General features: G+C 40.2%; 1 protein-coding gene across 2 annotated transcripts in view; it reads right to left on the bottom strand.

The window, feature by feature from the left end:
- Smyd5 (SET and MYND domain containing, class 5) overlaps positions 1 to 26,951 on the bottom strand; it is a 286,654-nt gene that overhangs the window by 71,410 nt on the left and 188,293 nt on the right. The window lies entirely within an intron of this gene.

The following is a 26,951-nucleotide window of genomic DNA, read 5'->3' as shown; positions in this document are numbered from 1 at the left end:
TATCAATCAATCAATCAATCAAAAAATAAATCAATCACTCACTCACTACTGATTTGCATTTAGGGCAGTCGCCCAGGTGGCAGATTCCCTACTGTTGTTTTCCTAGCCTTTTCTTAAATGATTGCAAAGAAATTGGAAATTTATTGAACATCTCCCTTGGTAAGTTATTCCAATCCCTAACTCCTCTTTCTATAAACGAATATTTGCCCCAATTTGTCCTCTTGAATTCCAACTTTATCTTCATACTGTGATCTTTCCTACTTTTGAGGCCAACGGCCGTAGCCGTGTTGAAACACTGGATCCCGTGAGATCTCCGAAGTTAGCAACATTGGGTGTGGTCAGGAGCTGGATGGGTTGCCATGCACTGTTGGTGGGAATGGAGGAGCGGAAAGGAACTGGCCACCCTACCGCACGTAAACTCCGGCTCAGGAACACCTCTGTGGAGGTTCGAACCTGCCTTCGGGCAGAATAACCCTTACCTTACCTACTTTTGAAGACACCATCCGAACTTATTCGTCTACTGATGTCCTCCCACGCCATCTCTCCACTGACAGCTCGGAATATACCACTTAGTCGAGCACCTCGTCTCCTTTCTCCCAAGTCTTCCCAGCCCAAACTTTGCAACATTTTTGTAATGCTACTCTTTTGTCGGAAATCGCCTGGAACAAATCGAGCTGCTTTTCTTGGGATTTTTTCCAGTTCCTGAATCAAGTAATCCTGGTAAGGGTCCCGTACACTGGAACAATACTCTAGTTGGGGTCTCACCAGAGACAAATAAGCTCTCTCCTTTACATCCTTACCACAACCCCTAAATACTCTCATAACCATGTGCAGAGATCTGTACCCTTTATCTACAATCATATTTATGTGATTACCCCAATGAAGATCTTTCCTTATATTAATACCTAGGTATTTACAATGATCTCCAAAGGGAACTTTCACCCCATCAACACAGTAATTAAAACTGAGAGGACTTTTCCTATTCGTGAAACTCTCAGCCTGACATTTACCCCGTTTATCATCATCCATCTCACAACATTATCGAGGTCATTTAAAAATGGCCAACCGGACACCAGTGGGATCTGAACCCACAACCTCCCGATTTTGCATCAGTTGCTCTACCAATTGAGCTATACACATTCAAATTTAGTAATAATAATAATATACCAAAACAGTAAATAAACAAAACAGTATCTAAAAATTGCTTTCAAAACCAGCAACACTAATGAAAAAATAGTAGTATTTAACTCTGACACAGTAAATAGTAGCAATAAATACAGAAATTCTGGGATATATAAACTGGAATGCTAGATTTACAGTTCAAGTTACGTCAGACAAACTGGTAAAACTTCTTTATAAGATACACAGAACACCAGAATGCTTTGAAATATTATCATTTCTCTGCCATGAGTAACCATCACAAAGACTATAATCATAACTATACCACAATAAATCAAGATCTAAAAATTCTATGTGAACAAAAAGGTCCACTACTCAACATCTTAGAGAATGTTTACATTAGTATGGATCAGTACAAGAATCCAGCCCTCAACTTAAAGGCCTGTACTACAACAGATAAATGTTGTATGTTGGGTATTCAGCCCGAAGGCTGGTTTGATCCTCTGCAGCTCCGCCAACAGCTGTCATAAATAGCCTAGGCGTCACTGAAGAGGCGTACTAGGGAAATGAGGAGTGAGGTAGTTTCCTGTTGCTTTCCTCACCGAGCCAGCCGCTTCTATTACATACCAGTCTGCCAAGCCCACTGAAATGCATGCACCAACCGACCCTATGAGCGATATCTTCACACCATTCATAACAGGGACTGGCTGCATAAGCAATGGTATTACTAGCATCACTCATACCTCAGTCACTTTCATATTGTCAAAGCCAAGGATGAGACTGAGACAGGTCAATGAAAGTAACAAATTTGATATAGCCCATACCAGAAGACATAGTGCACCGACAGATAAAAGTGCGATTTAAATTTATGTGGCAGTTTGCACATTTATCTGGAAGTTTGGTTGAAAACGCGTACTACGACTTTTGTTTATGTGCAATCTGGGAGAATATTCTCGAGTTTAGCTGTGCCAAAGTTGGACAGGCAGTTAACGCTCTTATGTGGGACTTTGCTCCTATTGCGAACGCTACTGTAAGAATCAAGCTGGGTACACATCAAGATAAATCTACATCTGCATGATGCTATACGAAAAATAAGTTGTTGTCCTAGTAGTCCAACAATCTTTTACCTTGTAAATGTTACATGTTACAATTACATGTTAAATATTAGTCGGTACGGTACTAGAGGTGATAGTACACATTTCCAAATCATTAGAATGCGTGTCAACAGCTTGGGTTCTATCCCAAATCTATCCGCAACGCACCTATGGAGTAAAGGTATATGACGTTTTCATGATGATTTGTCTGTCGATTGATGACGTTAAGGAAGTTATATTTCTTTGACTTCACAATAACTTGCTACTAAGTATTTACACTAAAGTGAGATAAATGCTTGCCAGTTACTATTTTAACAGTCTTGGAAAAAAGGAACTAACTACTTATTAAATTAGCAACAATAAATTGAATTAATATTAAAATTAACGTTCCTACGCCGCATACAGTGTTATTAATTACGAATATAAACTTTACTTGTCCACCTCTGTGGTGTAGTGGTTAGCATGATTAGCTGCCACTCCCGGAGGCCCGGGTTCGATTTTCGGCTCTGCCACGCGATTTGAAAACTGGTACAAGGGCCGAAACAAGCTCCACTCAGCCTCGGGAGGTCAAATGAGTAGAGGTGGGTTTGATTCACACCTCAGCCATCCTCGAAGTGGTTTTCCATGGTTTACCACTTCTCCTACAGGCAAATGCTGAGATGGTACCTAACTTGGCCACGGCCGCTTCCTTCCCTCTCCCTTGTCTATCCTTTCCAATCTTCCCGTCCCCCACACGGTCCCTGTTGAGCATAGCAGGCGAGGCTGCCTGAGCAAGGGACTGGTCCTCCTACCCCAGTTGAATCCCCCGAGCCCTTGAGGCAGTAGAGCTGGGATCCCTCGCTGAGTCCGAGAGAAAAACCAACCCTGGAGGGTAAACAGATAAAGAAAGAAAGAGAGAAAGAAAGAAACTTTACTTTTGCCATAACATGCATCCTCATAAATAGTATCAGACAAAAAACAAAATTATACAGTGTGGTAGGAATTGTCGCCTCTGTGGTGTAGTAGTTAGCGTGATAAGCTGCCACTCCCGGAGGTTCGAGTTCGATTCCTGGCTCTGCCACGAAATTTCAAAAGTAGTATGAGGGCTGGAACGGGGTCCACTCAGCCTAGGGAGTTCAACTGAGTAGAGGGGGTGTTCGATTCCCACCTCAGCCATCCTTGAAGTCGTTTTCCGTGGTTTCCCACTTCTCCAGGCAAATGCCGGGATGGTACCTAACTTCAGGCCACGGGCGCTTCCTTCCCTCTTCCTTGTCTATCGCTTCCAATCTTCCTATACTAACACAAGGCCTCTTTTCAGCATAGCAGATGAGGCCGCCTGGGCAAGGTACTGGTCCTCTTCCCAAGCTGTGTCCTCCCTGATCCAAAGTCTGTGCTGCGCCTCACTACCTTCATATTTACTTTACTGATATCACATTCCTTACGATGTCATAGATCAGTCAGTTGTGACTGGTTAGTATCCTCTATACCCAACTTGACGTGTACTTCATCCCGATTAGACAGATGCACCTCATGTAACGGAGGATTGCCAAAGCATTTCTTTCTAGCTTATCTTTGATTCATGTGATCTCTGATCTGGGGGACGATAATGGCTTGAATAAAAAAGATGGAGACGTTAGTCTACCAGATGATTTTCATCTCATATAATTGGTATTTCAAAAAGATTCATACTTTACCTTGTATGGCTTTCTCAGTTTAGAGTCAATGAATATGATTACTTAGAATCAATGCAATTGATTTCTTCAATCTCCAGTTATTTATCCTTCCTTAGCTTGTCATAGTTATGCTGGTTTTGTTTACTGAGAGATCCCTGTTCTGTGTACTATTCTTTTATTTATTTGCTGCAGACTTATTTCAGTGTCCTTCCTTTTTCTTCATGTCTGCTTGTTATGATATAGTTCCTACGTTGAGTGAAAGGTAGCACTGATCCGATTGTTTCGTGTGTGTGATGAGTTTGTTTGTGGGTTTTGATTGGAGACCTTTTATTTCTCTTCGGCTTCGACGTCTGGCTTGAGCTTATGTTCTGTAATATGGTTAAATGCTGATACTGTACGATTCATATTTGCCTTGATGTGCCATATGAATGCGTGTCATGCGATGTGTAAGTTATTTTGGTTATGGTGTCAACTGGGGGAGCCCACCCTATTTGCGACGACCCAGATATCTGACCTGTGCTCTCAGATCAAGCTCATGAGTCATCAACCGATTCTTGTCATGCTGTTACGATTCTTATCGCAACCTGTCTTGATATTATATTATTTATTAATTTTGCTTTGCATATATGGTCTCTGAGTGTGTGTGTGTGTGTGCGTGCGCGTGTGTGTAGTATGGTTATTGTACCTGCGTTATTTTTCAGTATCTTATGGATATTTGCTTTTATCATTATTTTTATTTTACTTGGTATTAATCGTGGTCGTATCATTTATTATTTGTGTGTTGTACGATCTGTCTTGTGTAAAAGAACATGTGAGGTTATGTCATGATACGTCGGCTGTATGTATATTAATAAGACTATATTTATTGTGAGAACACGTAAATAATAGTATACAATTTATTATTACATGTAAATATGATTTATAAATCCGATGTAATGTTGTGCAACATAGGTTAAGATTCCAGAACAACACACCTTTGTCACTCGAGTTTAACAGAATATTCTATCCATTTGTACATAAGTTATTGGAGACTCGAGAAGATACGAGAAGACATGTTGTGTTCTAACTCAATGACCATAATGCAGGCACTAAATGACAAAATTTCAGATGTATATGACAAATTTTCAGGCGAAATTTCTCAAGCTAACTCAGTTTTAACTGGACAGATAGCACAAGTGTACACACAGGTTTACAATGTAGAACAGGGCCTAGAATAAAAAATTTCAACGGTAAATGACAAAATTTCATCGCAAATCAGGACGTCACCGACTGATTAAAGCAGCAGATATCGAACATCAGGTCAAAACTGGGACACGCTGATCAGATCGACAGTACAGTAAGCCAGCTGGAAGGAGATATCTTGGACCTCAAGAAGGGGGTGGAAATCCAGGTTTCTGGCATAAAACAGCAGGTTGAGGGGAGAATTTCTAACACCGAGGGAAATTTTGAAAGCTATATCTCTGAGGTCGAGAGAAATCTTGGGCGCCGTATTTCTGCTGTTGAAGGAAGGTTAGAAAACCGGTTTTCAACCATCAAGGGAGATATGCAGAATATAAGGGAAAACATCCTTCATGCAGTAGAAGATAGATTAATGCAAACAGGACATATCATCACACCTCTAACCCCCTCAAACCTAACCGGCAATACAGCACACCTAGACCCGAAGGCGATTATAGAGAGCTTTCCAGAATACCACGGGCGACTGGAGGAGAACCCGACTAGCTTCATCGAGGGATCGGTCAGCCTATTAGGAAGGACTAATTTACCAGAGAACATCTTCATATAACTCATCACACCACGATTAAAGGGACAAGCCGCTACTTGGTGGAACCACTTGAAGGGTGTAAATCTAAACTGGATGGACTTCAAGAGGGAATTCCTCGATAGGTTTAATTCCGAGGGGGTGAAGAGCTCCGTGAAAAGAAAGCTACTGACTGAGGCACAACCCTCTGGCAGGAGAGCTAGCGCTTTAGTCTTACAGAAGTACCAACTCTTCAAGTGCCTGCACCTGGAAGGAAGCGAAAATGAGATCTTACCAGATATCACATAGCTACTGCACGATATGATTCGACCTCTAGAGAAAGTATCACAACCCAGATCCTTTGATGATCTACAAAGAATCATCGCCCAGCTGGAGGAGAAACACAAGGGCAAAGCTACAGAAGAGACCAGCACAGTTAGGAAGTGCTACCAGTGTGCAAGAGTGGGACACCTGAAGAACAAGTGCACAGCCATAATGTCAGAAAACTCGGTCCGGCCCATTCTGGATTGAGGGGGGATCGGACCGGGAACAGGAATGCGCCTCAAGACCTGACAGATAAGCAACCCTGGTCAAGTAGAAGAGGGATTGGTCAGACAGTGAGTAGAATAGGCCAACCCCTCTCAGCTATCATTTTAAGGATTGACAACGAGAATTTTTCAGCTACTCGACAGCCAGGCAAGCCATTCATTTGTCAGCGGGAGTGTTGCCAGATTACTACCACCTATGAAGTGTCACCACCTCGGAAGGGTAGTGGGAGCAGCGGATGGGGTAACCTATTCCACCCAAGGACAGACTAACCTGACTGTTAAATGCATGAACACGCCTATTGTAATTGGTGTTGCAGTGAATCGAACTTCATACCTGACATCATATTAGGTCATGATTTTTCTGGTGGAATACAAGGTGATCCTAGACTATGCAGCTCATGAAGTCTTTTTGGGAAAAGGCAGACCTCTGAGGGTCGCCTGGCACGATGGAAATCTCCGGACTTGCAAGGATCCGGAAGTCGACATAAACCTGGGAGATATCCAGTTAACACATCTTCGACCGAGTGAAGAAGAGGAGCTTAAAGGACTTTCCAGAAGTCATCACCAATAAAACAGGACAGACTACCACGGTAACGCACCCGTTGAATGCAGCGCTTCCTCACCCATCAAGCAACGTCCATATCCAATCAAACCAGATAAGTGCAACTTCGTCATCCTGAAGATTCAAGAGATGAAAGGGCAAGGTCTCATCGAACCCTCTACATCCTGTTGGGCTTCACCTATCTTCCTACCGAAGAAGAAGAAGAAGAATGGGGAGTATCGACTGTGTGTGGACTTCCGCAGATTGAACGAGAAGACCATTAGTGATGCCTATACAATGCCTGACCTGAAAGACTCGCTGAAACAAGTGGATCTAGGATTTTCAGCACACTGGATCTCAACTCCGGATACTGACAAGTGGAGGTCGTGAAAAGTTCTAGACCACTGACCACCTTCATGACACCGAAAGGACTGTACCAGTTTGCAGTAATGCCTTTTGGATTGAAGAATGCTCCTGCCACCTTCATGTGACTGATCGACAAGGTATTATCAGGATATGTTGGAGATTTTTGCCAAGTGTATCTCGACGACATTTCAATTCACAGCAAGAATTTTCAAGAACACCTTGTACATCTGAGGAAAGAGCTGGAACGACTGAAGATTCATGGTGTGACTTGCCAACTGGAGAAGTGCCACTTCGCCCAGCCCCACGCAGAATATTTTGGCCATGTCTTAACATCTGAAGGCTTAGAAAGGCAACCGGAGACTAATAGAGCTATCGAAGAAGCTGAAAGCCCATGGACCAAGTGACAAGTACGTCAGTTCCTTGGCTTGTGTGGATGGTATAGCAGCTTTGTGCCACACTTTGAAGAGAAGGCAATACCACTCACCAATCTACTCCATAACAACAGCCCGTTCCGATGGACCAGCAAGGAAGAGGCAGCATTCCAAGGCATTAAGGCTGCGATATGACACGCTCCCGGTCTAGATCATCGCAACCCTCAACAGAAGATGTGACTACAGACGGACGCCAGCGACTCCAGCTTAGGAGCAGTGTTATTCTAGGAGAGGAGTGACGGCAGGAGGGACATCAGAGTATGCCAGCAAGAAGCTGTCTCCCACCGAACAATGCTACTGCACTGCCAAGAAGGAAGCCTTAGCCGTGGTGTGGGCCATGGGCAGATTCAGAGGCTACTTGAAAGGAGGGAAGTTCCAGTCTATTGACGCGAGTGTGATAAACAGATATAACTTGAAAACAATATTCTCAAACCCATGGGTAAATAATGCAAGTATCAAGTTCAAATTATTATCATTATTATTATTATTATTATTATTATTTTATGATTATGATAATTATTACTTGTATGACTACGAAGTGTTACATCCAGTTAGTGTTTGTATTATTATTACAATACGATTGCATTGTTGTGAGGTTATGTTATGAGATATGTGCTGTACATAAATATTTATATGAGTTTAATTAATGTAAACACCTGTAAATTAAAATTATATAATTTATTATTACCTGTATATGATGTGTAATCCGCTACAGAATTGTGAGACACATTGTAACTTCCAGAATGGCACTAGATGATGGTAGAATATTCTGTACATTACAATTATGTTGTTAGGCACTCTAGAATTTATGAGAAAATGTATCTTTCTAGATGCCTGGCCAGGCAGGAGTATACTTGTGACTTTTTGTTGCTGTGACATGCAATGGTTGCAGTCTCCATGTTGAAGTAATAGGCAGTTGTTAAAATGGCGGCTTTGTTGATGTGTGTATTTTACTCGTGACAGCAGTGATTAAGGTTGTGTGTGTTTAACATGTAAATAGATGTGAATAAATAACTGTACCAACTGACAGCATTTCGTGTGCGTCTTTGTGGATACATTAAGATCTCCAAGGATCATTTTCACGTCACGTCTTTGAACTGTGTTGATTTCTTCCAATTTGGTGTAAAAATGCATCTTTTCTCCTCATCTTCTGCTTCCTCTGTGGGGCATACGCACAGAACACGGTAATGTTGAAGAATTTTTGTCCTAAATCTCAAAGAGCACATCCTATCATTGACTGCAGTAAAGTTAATCATGCTTTGCTTTACAGACCCTTGTATGAAGATTCCTGTGCCATTACTTGCCTTCTTGTCCTCCACTGTACATCAGGATATATTGTCCAGACACTATCACTTCTTGCTCCTACCACCCTAGTTCCTGCAATGCTGTTATCTTCACTCTATATTTATCCAATTCATTCCTTAATTCCTTCCACTTGCTAGGTCTCTTCAATGTCCTCACATTCCAAGTTGCTAATACGATATCAGTTTTCCTTCTCTTTAGTAGTTTTTCTCGTTGGGTCGTCACAAAATTATCCAATTTTACTTTAGGCAATCTACAGGCATCCATAACAATTTTCTTTTTACAAGGTAGGGGAGTCAACTCTATGCCCAAACCCCAACCAGAAGGATCAGGGAAAGGACAAGGGTCTGAAAATTGAAGAAAACTGGAATAAACATGCATCATAAAAAGGAACAAGTAGCTAATAAAAATCGTACACTAGTGTCCAAAAGTTAAGCATAATCACTAAACGAGGCCATCCCACCTGATAGGAATGTCAGACGGATTGCTGAACAAATGGAAGCTGAATCACACACCATATATCACATAACTTGTCCAAAAAAACAGTGTCAGAAAGGTTCTGATAGCTAAGGTACACCTTTGACAACAACTAACTGAACTTGGCAATGTCTCCCACAACAAAATATGCTATTAATAGGCTGTATGGTTACCCCTAACGGCCACACATGCCTCGCAGCGACGTGTATTGCTCTCTATCAGATGGTCCAAGAGCCCTTGTGGCAGTCAATCCATTCCCTCTTGGAGGGTCCTTGGTGGAGGCTGACGGGATGCAATTCGCCTCCCCAATGCATCCCAGGCATGTTCTATAGGATTCAGATCCGCAGACCTCGTTGGCCAGTCCATGCGATGAATGTCTTCCCCAGCCAGAAATTCATCCACCAGGGCAGCGCAGTGCAGTCAGACATTATCGTCTATTAAGAGAAAGTGTGGACCAACCGCACCTCTGAAGAGTCCAACATGTGGTCTCAGTACCTCATCCCTGTATCTCCGAGCGTTAACAGTGTTCCTTGGACCACCCATGAAGATGTGCAGGTCCGTACAGCCATTCAACATGATGCCTCCCCACACCATGACACCACCACCACCACCATACTGGTCGCGTTCCACGATATTCCTGTGGTTGTTTCAGCTACCCAGTTCTCTCCAGATTAATGTGCGACGGGAATCATTCTGCAAACTGAAGCGGGATTCATCTGTGAAGAGAACATGCCTCCATTCATTCATGGTCCAGTTTCGATGTCGACGGCTCCACAGTAAACGGGCCCGTCTCTGTGCTGGAGTGAGTGGGACGCACACCACTGGATGTTGGGCAAACAGCCCTGTCGTTCTGAGCCTCTGGTACACAGTCTGCCAGGAAACAGCAATGCCTGAGGCGGCTGCAAGCTCTGCAGACAATTGTCTTGCAGGTGCACTCCGATTTTGTCAGGCGGTTAACGCCAGATATTGGTCCTGCTCTGGGGTGGTTACCCTTGGTCGACCTGGTACTGGCCTACGACTAACATCTCCCGTGTCTCGAAATCGTCTCCACAGCCTGGAAATGACACTTTGTGGCACATTCAAGGATACGGTGACTTCGGTCTGTGTCTGGCCTGCCTCCAGGCGGCCGAGCATTCCCCCCTGCAAAACGGGGTCCAAATGGCATTGTTGTGCCATTATATTGTCACGTTCACCACGAGGCTACACTCCGCACACTATAACAGGGCACACATGACTGAGGGAATATGGGGTGCAGGCACTTGCTGTATTTACCTTGTGGTTATGCCACTAGTCAAAGCAGGAAACACTCCTTTCCTATAAAGAGCGAACACGTAAGACTGGTAGGTGCATATGTCATGCGATTTGCGGTCTATTTACTCGTTTACTCGTAACTTATGCTTAACTTTTGGACACTAGTGTATTTGCTCAGCACGAACCTTATTGACAATTAGCTCATTAATTATGATTTTGACTCAAGTCCTTTTGGTTTTGCAAGGTCCCTTCTATCAAATAATTATTCAATTGTCCCAACCGAAGTCTACTCATTGTGTGTATACTTGTTTAAACACAGCTGTGTTGCATTTGACACAACTCTCACAAATACATATTACTCTGCAAGGCAGACTTTTACCAACTAAGCCCACAAGATGGTTATTTTAATTTTCAACACCAGTGTAACAGTGTAACAATTCTTAGTTGTGGCATCATACACAACCATTAACCCAGCTCAAGGGAGATAGGCTCACTTTCCCTATCCTTCACTTGAGTAATTCTTGTCTGGCGCAACCACGTTGCAGGGGTGGGTATCCTCCACATAGCAGGCCGGTGTGAAGGAGAGCTAAGTTGAGGCAGGGACCCGGTCTCACGGGGTATAACATGGAACCCATGCCCAGGGTTATGGGTGAAGACCTTAACAGCATCTTAGGCAGAGAAGGAGACCTTTGGAATGGCGAAGATGGCGGATGAGGCAACCCATCCTTTCTGGGGAAAATCAGAAGAGGAAACCACTGCCTTGTGGAGAAGAGGGATTTTCAAAGGCTAAGAAAGTAAACCCCGAAAGAAAATCCTCAGATGAGTAAATTTGTACTTGCTTTCAACTATAATACAAGCCTCGGATGGAAGTTTAAAAATTGGAAATGGAACTGACAAGTCTCTGACTACAGTTGCACATTATGATGGTAATGCTGAAGTTCGTGCCAATGTTAGATCAGAGAACAAAACCCGATTTGGAACAATAAATTTTAATATTGAATGGAAAGGAAAATGAACTGACTGAACTAATGGAGAGACGAAAACTCGAGATCCTGGGATTAAGTGAAGTAAAATGGAAAGGGAAAGGAATGAAGAAACTAAAAAAGGGGTACACCTCGTACTGGACGGGTAACAGTAAAGAGAAAAGAAATAGTGGGGTTTGCAGTGAATCAGAATGTTGAACCAATAGCTGAAGTTGAGTATGTAAATGAAAGAATTATAATAATGCACATACATGTAAACAAGGAACTACTGAAGATAGTAGAGGTGTATGCTCCACAGACAGGATGTAGAGTGGAAGAAAAAGAAGGGTCCCTCAATGAACTGGAAATACACGTTGTTGGAGATGGGATCATGATAATGGGAGATATGAATGCTCATGTGGGAACTGATAGAATGGGGTATGAGAATGTTCTGGGCCCACATGGGTATGGCGATAGAAATGAAGATGGAGAGAAACTGTTGGACTTTTGTATCAGAAATAACCTTATAATAAAGAACACATGGTTTATGAAGAGGAATAGCGATAAGATCAACAGATATTGTTGGGATGGACAGTATGGAACACTGATCGATTTTATAATAACAGACCGAGATTGGGGAAGATACATAATGAATACGAAGATAATCCCCAGTGAAAGTATGGATGATCATAGATTATTAATTGTGGAATTAAAACAAGTAAAAATCCCTCAAATTGTATTGAAGAAGAAACCAAAGATCAGGATTTGGGAATTGCAGGACGAGGATTAAAGAATGGCATTCCAAGATTGTATAAAAAGGAAGTTACCTAACATGGAAATACGAAGTGGAGAAGAAGAGTGGGACAGTTTAAGACAGACATTTGTAGAAGCAGCAAGTGAGGTATGCGGGAAAACAAAAGCAAAGGTTAAGGGAAAGGAGACACAGTGGTGGACAGACAAAAAAAGAAATAAAAGAAAGGAACAAGGTGAAGAAAGAAATGGATAAGGTAAAGCAAAAAAAGCATCAGAGGGATGAAAATAAGATAGAAAAGTTACGTGTGGAATACAAAAGATTGAAACTACAAGTAGAGGAGTATCAAGGAAGAAAAGGAGAAATGTTGGGGAGAGTTCACGCACAAAATTGAGCAAGATAGTTGAAGAAATCAGAAACTATTATACAGAGTAATAAAATCGAAAATAATAAATCAAGAAAAAATCAAGGCATTAGAGAGAAGATGGATGCATAGTACATGACGAAAAGGGTCTTCAGAAGGTGACGGCAAAGTATTCTGAAAAACTTTATAATGAGGGTGAGTGCTCGGAGGAAGAAGGAGATAAGAAAATGGAAATAATAGATGGATAAAAACAAGAGTACCTGATAACATGGTTGGAACTTGAAAGGGCAGTGAAAGCAATAACCAAAGGTAAAGCAAGGGGAAAAGACAAATTCAATGCTGATATGATTTTTTTTTTTGCTAGGGGCTTAACGTCGCACCGACACAGATAGGTCTTATGGCGACGATGGGATAGGAAAGGCCTAGGAGTTGGAAGGAAGTGGCCGTGGCCTTAATTAAGGTACAGCCCCAGCATTTGCCTGGTGTGAAAATGGGAAACCACGGAAAACCATCTTCAGGGCTGCCGATAGTGGGATTCGAACCTACTATCTCCCGGATGCAAGCTCACAGCCGCGCGCCTCTACGCGCACGGCCAACTCGCCCGGTACTGATATGATTAAGGCAGCAGGAAACATTGGACTACAGTGGCTATACAGAGCCCTCAATGCCATATAGAAGAATGAAAGGATACCTGAAGATTGACAACAAGGAAGCATTGTACCACTGTTGAGAAAAGGAAATAGGAATAAATGTGAAAATTATAGAGGTATAACCCTATTATCACATGGGCTAAAAATAATGGAGAAAGTCATCGACAAAAAAGACTGAGGGATAAAATAGAAACACAGTTAGAGGAAGAACAATATCACTTTAAACTAAATACATAGATCAACAATAGACTTGATATTTACAGTGTGAACGATAATGGAAAAACATCTGGAAAGGAACAAAGAAATCATATTCGTATTTTTGGATTTGGAAAAAGCTTATGATACAGTTAAGAAAAAACATGTATGGGAATGCCTACTGAAAAGGAATGTACCAAAATCATTCATTAACAAGATAAAAATGTTGTATCATGAGAGTAAAAGCAGTGTACAAGTGGGGAGTGGTGACTCTGAAACATTATACAAAAAACGAATCACACAAGGAAGTGCACTGTCGCCATTATTGTTTATTATATTGATGGATGAAATCATAAAACGTGTAAAACAGAGTATCAGTAGTAATGAAGTGAATGCTTTGGTATCTGCATATGACGTGGTGATTTGGGGAAGGCGAGAAAAGGAAGTACAAAGGAGACTGGACATTTGGAATGAAAATCTGAAGGAGTTTGGAACTGTAATTAGTAAAAAGAAAAAATGTAGTCATGCACTGTGGAAAAAGAAAAAGAGAAGCCAAGTGAACATAGACGGAGAACGGTTTGAAAATGTAGAACAGTTTACATACCTGGGTAGTATTATTAATGGAAGTAATGAAATCAACCCTGAAATTAATAACAGACTAAGTAAAGGTACAACATTTTATCATCAAGTCAGAGAGCTTTTATGGGATGACAAAGTACACATGAGAATGAAATTAACATTATATAAACAGTATTTCATACCAATTGTAATATACAGACTAGAAATGAAATTTTTGAGAACATTGGTTAAAAAGACAAGAAGAGATAGAATTCAAAATATTAAAATCAGAGATGAGCTAAATATAGAACCATTAGTACAGAAAATACCGAAATCAAGACTGAGATGGTTCGGAAATGCAGAAAGAATGGGAAAGGAATGGATAGCAAGAAGGAAATTTGGAAGGAGAAGTTAAGGGGAAAGAGACCAGTTGGAAGACCAAGAAGAAGGTGAATGGATCAGATTTGGAAGGACATTACAAAAGCTGATTTGGATGTGGCGGAAGTAATGGAGCAGGAAAAGTGGAAGTACAGAAAGGTGTGGAGGAGGCTTGTTAACCACACCCGGGCAACTGGAGTGTGACATTGATGATGATGATGATGATGATGTAACAGCTCAGCTCCAATTTTAATACTGTATGTGTAATAGCTCAGGTCCAATTTTAATATTTTAATTGTACATGTACAGTGTTTCCTTATTAGGACTGTTCATTTTAGATTAATAACCATGGCAATGTCACACGTGACAAAATTCGACTAGTGGACTTTAAATTCACTGATTATATACAGAGATTTTTTTGCTTCTTTTGTAAAATAATCTGTAATAGGTACATAATACTTTTAACCCTTTCCACTCAAATTATTTGTACGTCCTGATTTCTCCCAACTCGCATTTATTTCTGTCAGCATTCTTCATATTTTAAAACCTGGTGTTAAGTACTGGTTGTAACAATAATACAGAAAGAAACTACAAAATTAATGAATGTATGGTATTTACATGACACAAAATCATGTTTTTCACTTTCTTAACGGTATGTCTTTAGTGTGTGGAAGTGTTCAAAGCAAATGCTTGGATGGAGTCCTGCTTGCTTATCCAACCAGTCTGCACTAAATTAATCCTGCATTTTTGCCTTACTGTTCATCCCCATGTTGATAATTGTACCAATAAATGCCTTCAGCTCTTCTAATGTCACAGCTTTCCAAGAAAACCAGATAGATCTCTTCAGAAGTGGAGTATTTTGCTGTAATTTATATTTCGGCAAATTTGTTTGTCTCATGGACAATAGAGGTTATCAACTGATCAGTAAAAAATAGCTACCAGTACTCTAGTTCTATTTTAAGTCTATTGCCACAATTTATGAATGCACTGACTAATCTGTAAGGACATTTGGGTAATCCTGCATCACCCGTTCTCCGCGATCTCCAAGGTATGTTTGAAGTCAGCACTGTATCACTGGGACCGGATCGAGCCAAAATACTATCGCCGCCTCCATGATTTCTTGCGACGCTGATATCAATATCGCCATTTGAATCACTAATAGATATATCTCTTGCATTGCCAGATTCAAAATTTTCATCATTTTCATGGTCACTATAAAAACAATCAGCCGAAATAGACGCAAGAATATCTCAGCTTCGGTCAGACTGTGCGCCGCCATGTTGCTTCACGCGACTGCTTTCCATTGTCAAGGAAACGGAGCAATTTTGCCAAGCAAAGAGAAACTAAAACACACCTATTTGGTTTCTTTCAGTTTCCGGAAGGGACCAGCACTTACGAAACGAAGTACAAACGACGTGGCATTCCAGGTAACCTAGCAACGAGCGGCGAAACATTGTGTCGACTCAGGGTCAACACACGAGCTATAATGCTAAGTGACGGCTGTCGACCTCAGGTCGACACACGAGCGGAAAGGGTTAAAGTGTTAATTTGATTGTATTTGCACTATATATTGTCAATTTTAGTCCATGGCTGAAGATGACCCATAACGGGGTCAAAACCAGTCCCGTTGTATAAGTGATTTGACATATTAAATGGTATTGAATAGGTGGACCTTCATTTTAATTTCTTATTAATAGTCCCTGTTTCCCATGTTGCACAATCTTCAGCAGTCTTCACTGCTATGCCATATGGGCAGATTTTCACGCAAATTAAAAGTTATACAAATATAATGATATACATGTTCAATATTTCCTAACTACAAATTATTCTTATGTTCTTATATATTAATTTCACAAATTCACATGATTTTCACTACTTTATATTACAAATTATCTTACAAAAATTTCCTAATCTAAAACTGTGTACTCGTGTATGGGTACATTCTTTCTCAATTTTGCAGAATTACTGGGAACATGAAGACATTATTTAATTACAAATGGTAGAGAGGAATCTTTTCCTGAAATAATAATTGTTAAAATTAACATTCAATAACCAGAAAATGATAAAACAAACATTTTTTGAGGAATATAGGAAATAGTTGAAAAATTTAAAGTTATTGGCTTTACGTCCAATTAACTACTTTTCTGTTTTCAGAGAAGATGAGGTGCCGTAATTTTGTCCTGGAGGAGTTATTTTTGTGGCAGTAAACCTACCGATTCAGCCCAACAAAATAATTTATGTACCGCCCTTTTGTTATACGTGATGGATATAATAATTTTCTTTTCAAGTAAAATAGTGATCATTTTCATCATCGAAGGTAGTCAGATATGGCCTATAAGTTTTAGCAAGTGTTAACTGAAGATTTATTTTGATTTTATTTGCCCTGATAAAGCCAATTCCTGAATCCTTCAAGAGATTTGATGTGTACTGACAACAATTAACTTCGCTCCATCAAAAGAACTAAGTACTAAATAAGAGGTCTTATGCAGCACCGAGTAAGCTAGGGTAAGTGATGTAATTGATATAGTATTCAAGTACCTACTCAGTCTTTAGAAAAATACTTTCATATTTTATATCAATAGTATAGGAGATTAGATAAAATTGTAGAATATAGTTTAGATATAAGTTTCACCAAGTTAATTGTAGCTTATCTGTCGTAGTTGCCACTGTAATTGGGACACTAAGTCCTGTAGTGTGAAATAAATAAATAAATAAATAAATAAATAAATAAATAAATAAATAAATAAATAAATAAATAAATAAATAAATAAATAAATACGGGCACATATTAAATGGATTTCAAGGGTGGGGCCTGAGGATGGAACATTATGATATTGATAAAGGCTTTCCAAACACGCCGCTCGAAAATGAAACATCATCTCAGAGATGAATTCTTTAATACCAAGCGTACACTTAACGATAGATTATTAATGACCATGGAACTGATTAAATTTGGTAAATTATGGATCCCGATGTACTCCTGAGTGGCATAAATTATTTCAATATTTTCTAAGGCCATTTAATTAGGTAGATTCCTCACAAAAATATAATATTGAATTTTTCTATTTTCATACAAGTTAGGATGAGAAAAAAGGAAAATATTCTGAAATATGTTTAATTATATGCACTTAGATGACTGGTTTTTTAATGTTGTTTTCCATGTCCTAGTTTCTTGTCGGGTAGGTTCATTTTGTGAATAGCATGTATTAGTTATGGCTAACTTAAGATGAAATTAGGAAGCAGATGGCTAAGCTACCACAGTGCATGGGGGCTATGAATTCTAACTTAAACGAAAGACTGGGTCAGCAAATAAACATTTTGAGTGCTACTGTAACTCAACAGATGGACGAAAGGTTAGGTCAAGGAATGGACGCTATGAATTCTAAATTAATAAAATGTTAGGTCAGCGAATGGTTGCTACGAACTATAACACAGATGGTTTAGGTCAACAAGTGACTATTATGGGTACTGATAAAACCGAACCAAACCAAACCAAACCAAACCAAACCAAACCAAACCAAACCAAACCAAACCAAACCTCATGGCACAACAGCCCCTGAAGGGCCTTGGCCTCCCAAGCGACCGCTACACAGCCCGAAGGCCTACAGATTACAAGGTGACGTGTGGTCAGTATGACTAATCTTCTCGGCCGTTAATCTTGGCTCTCGAGACCGGGGTATTGATAAAAGGATAGATGCTACTTGCTTTACGTCGCACTGACACAGATAGGTCTTATGGCGACGATGGGACAGGGAAGGGCTGGGAGTGGGAAGGAAGCAGCCGTGGCCTTAAATAAGGTACAGCCCCAGCATTTGCCTGGTGTGAAAATGGGAAACCACGGAAAACCATCTTCAGGGCTGCTGACAGTGGGGTTCGAACCCACTATCTCCCGAATACTGGATACTGGCCGCACTTAAGCGACTGCAGCTATCGAGCTTGGTAAAGGATAGATGAAAAGTCAGGTCAGGCTCAGGCTCAGGAAGAAAACAAAGAAACCCGCAGAGAACTTATGAGAAAATTGAAGAGACAGGATGTCATATCAATAACAATGCCTTTGAATGTTAAACAAATCAAGAGAAGATATGGAAGGAGTTAATCTCTAAATGATATGCTTAGCACATAATAATAAAATAATTAGAGGGAAAATTTCTGCACTTCAGAGTGATATATCAATTATAAAGGCTAACACTAATAGAGTTCAAGAGGAAGTAAATTCAGTTCCTCCAGAAATGGAAACATTATAGAAGGAAACAGGATTAAATTAAACAGGATCTACTCAAGAATATAAAGGATATTTGAGAAACATTAAGCACTGATATTCAGGAGAATAGACAATAAATGGATGAAATTACAATTCAATTTGAGAACATTAAAAGAAAATGAGCAAAAATACAGACATCTTGGAGCTGGGATTTCTATGTAATTACATATTTTGTTCCTTGCTATTTAGGTGCTGGGAAAAGTCATATGTTCACAAAACACTATATTAGGGTTATTATTACGGAATTTCATTTTACATGTTTTTTAATATTTGTGGGTATTCTACATATTCTTAGTGATATTACATAAAATTACACATTTTACCATTTTCCTGTTTTTATATATAATAAATTGCTGAATTGGAGTTTCACACTTAATGTCTGTTCTCTCAACAGGGGGATTAAGGTAATTACGAGTGATAGGTATTTGAGAGGATGATAGGTGCAGGTAGAGACCGTTGCGAAATAGGTTATTCTAAAGGTTCCAATTAGCTGCAGGAAAACTGTTACTTTACATGTGCCAGTCTTAAATCTTTCATCCCTTTTAGAGGTAATTGCTTTACAACTAGCCACATCCATGTTGGAGTTCCTAGGAATATTTTTCTAAGCGTATTTCTGTGACCTCTTTGTTATGTATTTAGGAATTTCCAAATCTGTTGTTAGAGCTGTCTTCCTTTGAAATGTCTCAGTTAAGTTTTAGTTTCTTTTGAATAGCTGAAGAACATAGTTCATGAACATCAGTTTACTCTAGAGTCAATATGGCACCACTAGCGTCCTCGCTGGCCTCAAATTTAAAATCATGGATTGCAGTTGACGAGTCCTGTGCAACTGATGGTAAAGTAGTGATTTGCCAAGTATGCAACAAACATATCGCATGTTCCATGAAATCCCAGCTTTAGCAACATGCACGAAGTGCTCTGCATAGAAAAAACCAACAGTTAGGTCTACAAAAGAAACAAATCCTTTTAACACAGATGCACCCTTCACCTTGAAGTAACCCTTTTTATAAAGACTTATGCAGTGCAATGATTACAGCCAATAATCCATGGTATAAACTTGAAGTGCCCGAATTCACACCTTTTTCTGGAAAAATACTGCAAGCAACATGTTCCTAACCAATGAACACTGCGGAAGAATTATATTCAAGTCTGCTACGATGAGGTAATGCACAACATAAGACAGCATATAGGAAATTCTTTCATATGGGTTGCTGTTGATGAAACAACAGATGCTAAGGGCAGATTTATTGCAAATCTTGTGGTGGGGAAGCTACAACCTGATAGCGCCTCAAAACCATGTTTGATCTACTGTAAAGAGCTAGACTATACAAATCACTCAACTATTGCGAGCTCTGTGGCTGACTGAGATGAAAGAGGAAAAGGTATTAGTGATGTATTCTGATCCAGCATATATGCTTAAGTTTGCAACTCCTTTGAAGGTGTTTTATCCCAATATGCTCCATTTTACATGCTTGGCTCATGGACTGCAACGTGTTGCCGAAGATATTAGAGCTAAGTTTCCACAAGTGAATAGATTAATTTCAGCAACAAAAAAGGTTTTTCTAAAATCTCCACAACGAGTGCTATCTTACAAACAGCAATTGCCAGAGCAATTGCCAGAGATACCACTGCTACCGGAACCAGTGTTAAGGAGGTGGGGGACATGGATAGAAGCAGTTAAATTCTATAGTGAGCATCTAGATGCCATAAAGACTTGATCCTGAAAATGCTGTATCTATGAGTGAATCACAAACTGCATTTAGTGACTCCAAAGTGGTCTCCTATAGCTGCAGTCGCTTAAATGCGGCCAGTATCCAGTAATCGGGAGATAGTGGGTTCGAGCCCCACTGTCGGCAGCCCTGAAGATGGTTTTCCATGGTTTCCCATTTTCACACCAGGCAAATGCCGGGGCTGTACCTTACTTAAGGCCACGGCCGCTTCCTTCCACTTCCTAGGCCTTTCCTCTCCCATCGTAGCCATAAGACATATCTGTGTCGGTGCGACGTAAAACAAAACAAAAATGGTCTCCTCAATCACCTACATCAGGGGCAACTTCTGCTGGCTTCCAGAAACCATCAAAGGTCTAGAAACATCAGGACTGCCACTGCAAGATTATATTGCCATCATAGAGGATGCTATTGAAAAACTAAGTGCTGTGCATGGAGAAACTGGTGAAAGTGTATTGAGTAAATTGCAAAAAGTGTTGAAGAGAAATCCTGGTTATTCAACATTTAACAGTGTGTGCCGAATTCTAAATGGAGATGACGTTGATCCTCCCGAGAACATTTCTCCAGCGAAAATTCATCTCCTAAAATTTGCCCCAGCTACATCATGTGATGTTGAAAGATCTTTCTCTGCATATAAGAACATCCTAAGTGACAAACGCCTTTCCATGACCCCAGAGAACATTGAAAAATATTTAATAGTTCACTGTGCTACAAAATTTAAGGAATAAACATGCTTTGAGTGTTGAAAATAATAAGTTTCTATTGAATATGTGTGTGTAATATATTCATATAATATGACTCCAAAGAACATTGAAAAATAGGTAATTGTTCACTGTGCTGCAAAATGTAATATAAAGTGTGTTTAGTGTGTTGTAACTGACAAAATGGTAAGTTTATATTAATTATATGATATTACATATTTTGCTACACATTTTGGTGCTTTTTGTTACATATTTATGTACATATTATGCCACTTGATACTACATAAAAATCCCAGCTCTAGACATCATCATGAAAGACTTGTTAAAAAAAAAAAAAAAAATTCTTAAAATTGCAGAATATAGGAACCAGGACAATGCTTACATCTATTATGGAACGTCAAAATCATCTGGAAGAAACTATCAATATTAGTCAACTTTTCCCAGATCAGAACTTGAATGTTAGGGGAAATAATCCACAAAATTATCCATATCAAAAAACTACTGAAGTTGGAAGGAATAATCCACAAATGACAAGTTCTCCTCAAGTTAATGCTAATTCTCCCCAGACTATCAACATAATTAGGCCTCATGATGATCGCCTGAAGAAATTTAATGGCACTAATAGATGAACACCGTGTAATTTTCTTCGATAGCATCAGGGAAAACACAATAGCACCTGAAAAACAACAAAAGATTCCTAGACGATACTCCACTCCAATGATTTCTGGCTTTTTGCTAAGTTTTCAATGATTTGGAAGGTTTTAAGAAGGCTTTTCTATAGAATTATTGGAGCACTGAGATTCAACAATCTTTGAGACTAGATTTATACTCCAGGAGATACGCAGCTATCATGCCGACTTGCTACGCAGATTATTCTGTGATGCAGCTACAATGCACAAGAGAGCTGGATTCACCACCTTCCAAAACCGAACTGATACAAGGCCTAGAAAAACCATTCCCACCTTATGTTAAATGTGTCTTAATAGCTGCAAAGGTACAAACAGCAATACAAGCAGAAGCTATTTTATGGCAGCTGGATTGTAATATGACTGGACAAAATTCACCCAGAGTCCACAGGAGCAATGTACTTCCTACCAACGTTGCTAATGCTTTGCTAGACACACCTAACACATAATCTTGGGATGGAAGAGATCAATCAAACTAAGTCCAGATAATAAGACAGAGGAGGCAGAGAGAAATTACGCCTTAACCGTTACAAAGAACACAGAGGACAGGCCAGGGATCATCCTAAAGAAGATCGAAGAGATATGAAATACAAAGATTCAGGATGATATCAAGGCAGAAGAAGAAATGCTTGGAAAAATTTGCCATATAGATGTGACGGATATCATGATCAGAGACACTTCCAAAAAAGTATACAGGAGCAACATCAAGAACGTATATGGTATCTTGATGAGTTAAGAGCAAATACTAACAAGAAAGACAAAATGGAGGCACGCTGTAAATAATCAAGACACAAGAGCAGATTGTCTTGGGGCAGAAAGCTTAGCTTACCAGGAATATAAGAGGCACAGAGGTAGCGCTAACCAATTAAATCCATCGGCACTCTCGTACAATTCAAAAGGTGACCAGGGAAAAAAACACACCTATTTTGAATTAGAAATTATGAATCCGGATATGTCTAATGAAGATGTGAGGGAAGGACCATATTACAGATTGATTCTTGGTTTGTGAAACTTGAAGATTTGACTGAAGACCATATTAAAGTTAATTATTAAAATCTAAGGAATTACCTGTTATTTATGTATGAACTTGTGGAATGAAGTTTCAATCTCTTGTGGATACTGTCACTTCTATTAGTGTAATTTCCAAAACATTACTTGAAGAATTGAAAGAGATCCGATATTCCAATAATTTTTTTTTACTATTTGTTTTACGTTGCACCGACACAAACAGGTGTTATGGCGACAATGCGATAGGAAATGCCTAGGAGTGGGAAGGAAGCGGCTGTGGCCTTAAATTCAGGTACAGACCCAGCATTTGCTTGGTGTAAAAATGGGAAACCATGGAAAACCATCTTCAAGGCTACCGACAGTGGGGTTCAAACCCACTATCTCCCGGATGCAAGCTCACAGCTGTGCGCTCCTAACCGCACGGCCAACTCGCCCGGTACAAATAATTCTAGCTTCTAATCTTAAGATCAGAGGGATCATACCAGACTGCTCTACAGTATTTAAGAAACAAACTTACTTGGATTTGCAAATTGGGAACACCACATTTTACACCCATTTGGAGTGATGTCAAAGATGAATTTTTATCTCATGTTGGGAGCCAATTTTCTGAGAGAATATGATTCAGTTATTGATCCACCAGATAATGAGATTCGATTTCAAAGAGCTGGCGCCTTGGAACAAACTCAAATGGATAATAAAAATGTCAAAGAGCATGAAATTTTTATGATAAATGGCAACACAGGCGAAATAAAGGAAGAATCTTCGTGGGAGGAGAAGAAGAAAGTGATTAGTGCAGACAATGCAGAAGAAATGTATGAGTTGATGGAGGTCATGAATGATAATGAACATATAAATGGTTTAGAAAATACAATAAAGCATCAGGTAGATAATATTAAAGGCTCAATAAAATTAATGACAACAAGAATTTGATGAATTTGCTCTCCCATTATAATGATGTTTTTGACTCAAAGCCTGGAAAAAAAATTTTTTTTTGCTAGTTGCTTTACGTCGCATTGACACAGATAGGTCTTATGGCGATGATGGGACAGGAAAGGGCTAAGAGTGGGAAGGAAACGGCCGTGGCCTTAATTAAGGTACAGCCCCAGCATTTGGCTGGTGTGAAAATGGGAAACCACGGAAAACCATCTTCAGGGCTGCCGACAGTGGGGTTCGAACCCACTATCTCCCGAATACTGGATACTGGCCGTACTTAAGCAACTGCAGCTATCGAGTTCTGTGATTCCTAATTGCAACTATACATTATTAGTGAATGATTCGTATGTGATGATATGACAATGTGAAGTCAACGGAAGTAAAATAAACCATTCCCTTAAATTTCTAAATAACATCCTCGATCATGGGTGCCTGGTCATTTTCAGGTATTCATCCTCCAGTTAGTTGCCTAGCATCTAGGCATATCTGTAGAGATCCATTAGGTTTGTTTTTGATGATGAGAGGGTTCATATAACAAGTATTGGTTTTTACTATTAATCCGTCTGATTTAATCTTTTGAATTCAGGATAATGTTTCTCTGGGATCAGATAAGGTTTCTACTTATAACTTTGAGACCTATGGAATATGTCTCTTTACAAAGAAACATTTACTAGGTTGTGTAAAATATCATCTTGGATAGGACCTCTGGAATATGTCTCTTTCAAAGAAATGTTTACTGTATGGTGTAAAATATTATTGCAGTATATTTTCTTCGTATTCCTTTCATCTATCTAAATTTGGAAATGTAACTACTAAATTATTATTATTATTATTATTATTATTATTATTATTATTATTGCTGAGTGATATTTTGTAATGTTCTGGAAAGTTTAATGATGCAGACTTTCGGAACAAGGTGTGTCTGCCCCTGTCGATTCTGGAAGCATGTTTTTACTAATTTTGGAAGATGGAAAGTTCATGATTGGTTAGGTAATGTTCTAGAATATTGTGAAAACATCACGACTTGGTTTTGATTGGCGGATCTGGGTGGCGAGAGGGAAACTTCTGTGGTCTCACTGGTTACTTGGTGATTGCACCAGGGGCCAGCCTTGCTTTCTTAAGAGAGTGAGGCAAGATTTCGTGGTCTTTTCGTTTCTCGTCAGTCCAACGATCAGACACACGTCGGCTATCCTCCCTCCCAGGATGGGCTGCATTGGGGTAAGCGCTGTTGGTTTCATTTCCACCTTAATTTATATTTAATGTTTGCTTGTACTTTCACATAGGAGTTTACCCCTACTCGCCCAGAATCGCCACTCTATTACTCAAATGCCTTAGCTTTTCAGCTGGGCCTGCCTGTTTGATTTTGGAGGCATTCCCCCTTTCTTTCAACTTGGTAAACCGTGTAATTAGTAGATTAATATTATTTCCCTCGAGGTTTGCCTCCAGTAACTCTGTATTACTTGATGCACGCTAGTTTTTCCTCTGCCCCGGATCTGAAGTGTGTTTTGTGTGGGAGCAAGTTGAACTGGCCTCTGCGACAAGTTTAAGTACTTCTGCTTTCCCCCGGTTTCTGTTATGTGGTGTGATTTTCTGAAAGCGCCGTTAGCTTTCACTTAATGTTCTATTACTAATATCATGTGTTTCTTATTACCTTTAATCATTGTATTATGAAAGTTGTATTACAATGAAGTATCTCTGTATCTTAGCCTCTTGACTCCAAGGAATTGTCCTTGGTAAATTACATTTGGTCTTGTTGATGTCAAGTGTTATTTTGTAACGTTTAATTTTGGAATATATAATCGCAGAACAAGGGATCACCGTTGATTTTTCAAGAAACCCGCAACCTACGTATCCCAAATACCCCTGGTAGGGTCTCCATGCCCACTCCACTCCCTTTATTATAGTCGTCACATTGCCCAACCTGATGTTCATTTGTTTAGACTAGATGCAGTTTATCTGAGGTTGGGTTTGGTACTATGGATGTTAAAGTGCTTTGCTATGTATTGTGTAACCACTGAAAACCGGTTACAAACTTCAATGAAGTGCTCCTCCAACCACCTTCGTGCCACATGGTGCACTGTCCTGTTGAAACATAGCATCTCAATTAGGGTACTCCAGGGCCAGAAAGGGATGCAGATGGTCTGAAAGAATGTCCACATAATGTGCACCTGTCAGCGCTCCTTGCAGCCAGACAATGGGGCCTAACTTCGACCATGAGAACACCAACCAGACCAGAACTGAGCCTTGTTGACACACAGGATCCATAGCTTCAATTTTTTTAAGTTGCTTCACGTCGCACCGACATAGTTAGGTCTTATGGCGATGATGGGACAGAGAAGGGCTAGAAGTGGGAAGGAAGCGGCCGTGGCCTTAATTAATGTACATCCCCAGCATTTGCCTGGTGTGAAAATAGGAAACCACGGAAAACCATCTTCAGGGCTGCCGACAGTAGGGCTCGAACCCACTATCACCCGAATATTGGATACTGGCCACACTTAAGCGACTGCAGCTATCGTGCTCGGTCCATAGCTTCATGGGGCATATGCCACACTGTCACGCGCCCATCAGCTCAATACAACTGGAACTGGGATTCATCGGACCATAACACATGTCACCACTATGCCATGGTCCATTGCGATGTTCGCGGGTCCATGCATGTCACTGAGCTCTGTGTCGAAGTGTCAGCAAAGGGACACAAGTTGGTTGTCAGCTGGTGAAGCCTATGCGGTGCCGTTGCCTCCTTACAGTCCTGGTAGAAATGGGTTGCTGACTCTCAACATTCAACTGGGCAGTGATCTGACTCGCAGTATCCCACTGAGCGCCCAGTATGGTTCTCCAGAGGCAACGTGATGTCCATTAGTTAAACACCTGTGGTCTTCCCATGCGGCAGTTTACATGGCTGGTGACATTCTCTCTACGATATTGAAGATCTACCCTCGACACTGTTGATCTCAGAAACCCGAATTCGCTTACAATCTTCGCAGTGCTATGAACCATGCACCGTGCGTGGATGTTCTTCCCACATTCAAAGTTGGTTAACTCACGACTTGTTGCTATCTTCACGAAAATGATGTCTGTGACAGACTGCTCAGCTATGCCACAGCTAGCCGCAATAACCAGGGTCATACACGACACATTTTCTAATGGGACTCCAATTTTCGTGACTTTTGGCCACTCAGTTTATATATACACGATTAAAGTGATTTGATAGAATATGAGGATGTTTTTGTTTAATAGTGTGTATTTTTAACAGGTATG

The sequence above is a fragment of the Anabrus simplex genome, chromosome 1, assembly GCF_040414725.1.
Source record: "Anabrus simplex isolate iqAnaSimp1 chromosome 1, ASM4041472v1, whole genome shotgun sequence".
Classification (NCBI taxonomy): domain Eukaryota; kingdom Metazoa; phylum Arthropoda; class Insecta; order Orthoptera; family Tettigoniidae; genus Anabrus; species Anabrus simplex.
This window is presented reverse-complemented; position numbering and strand designations above follow the sequence as displayed.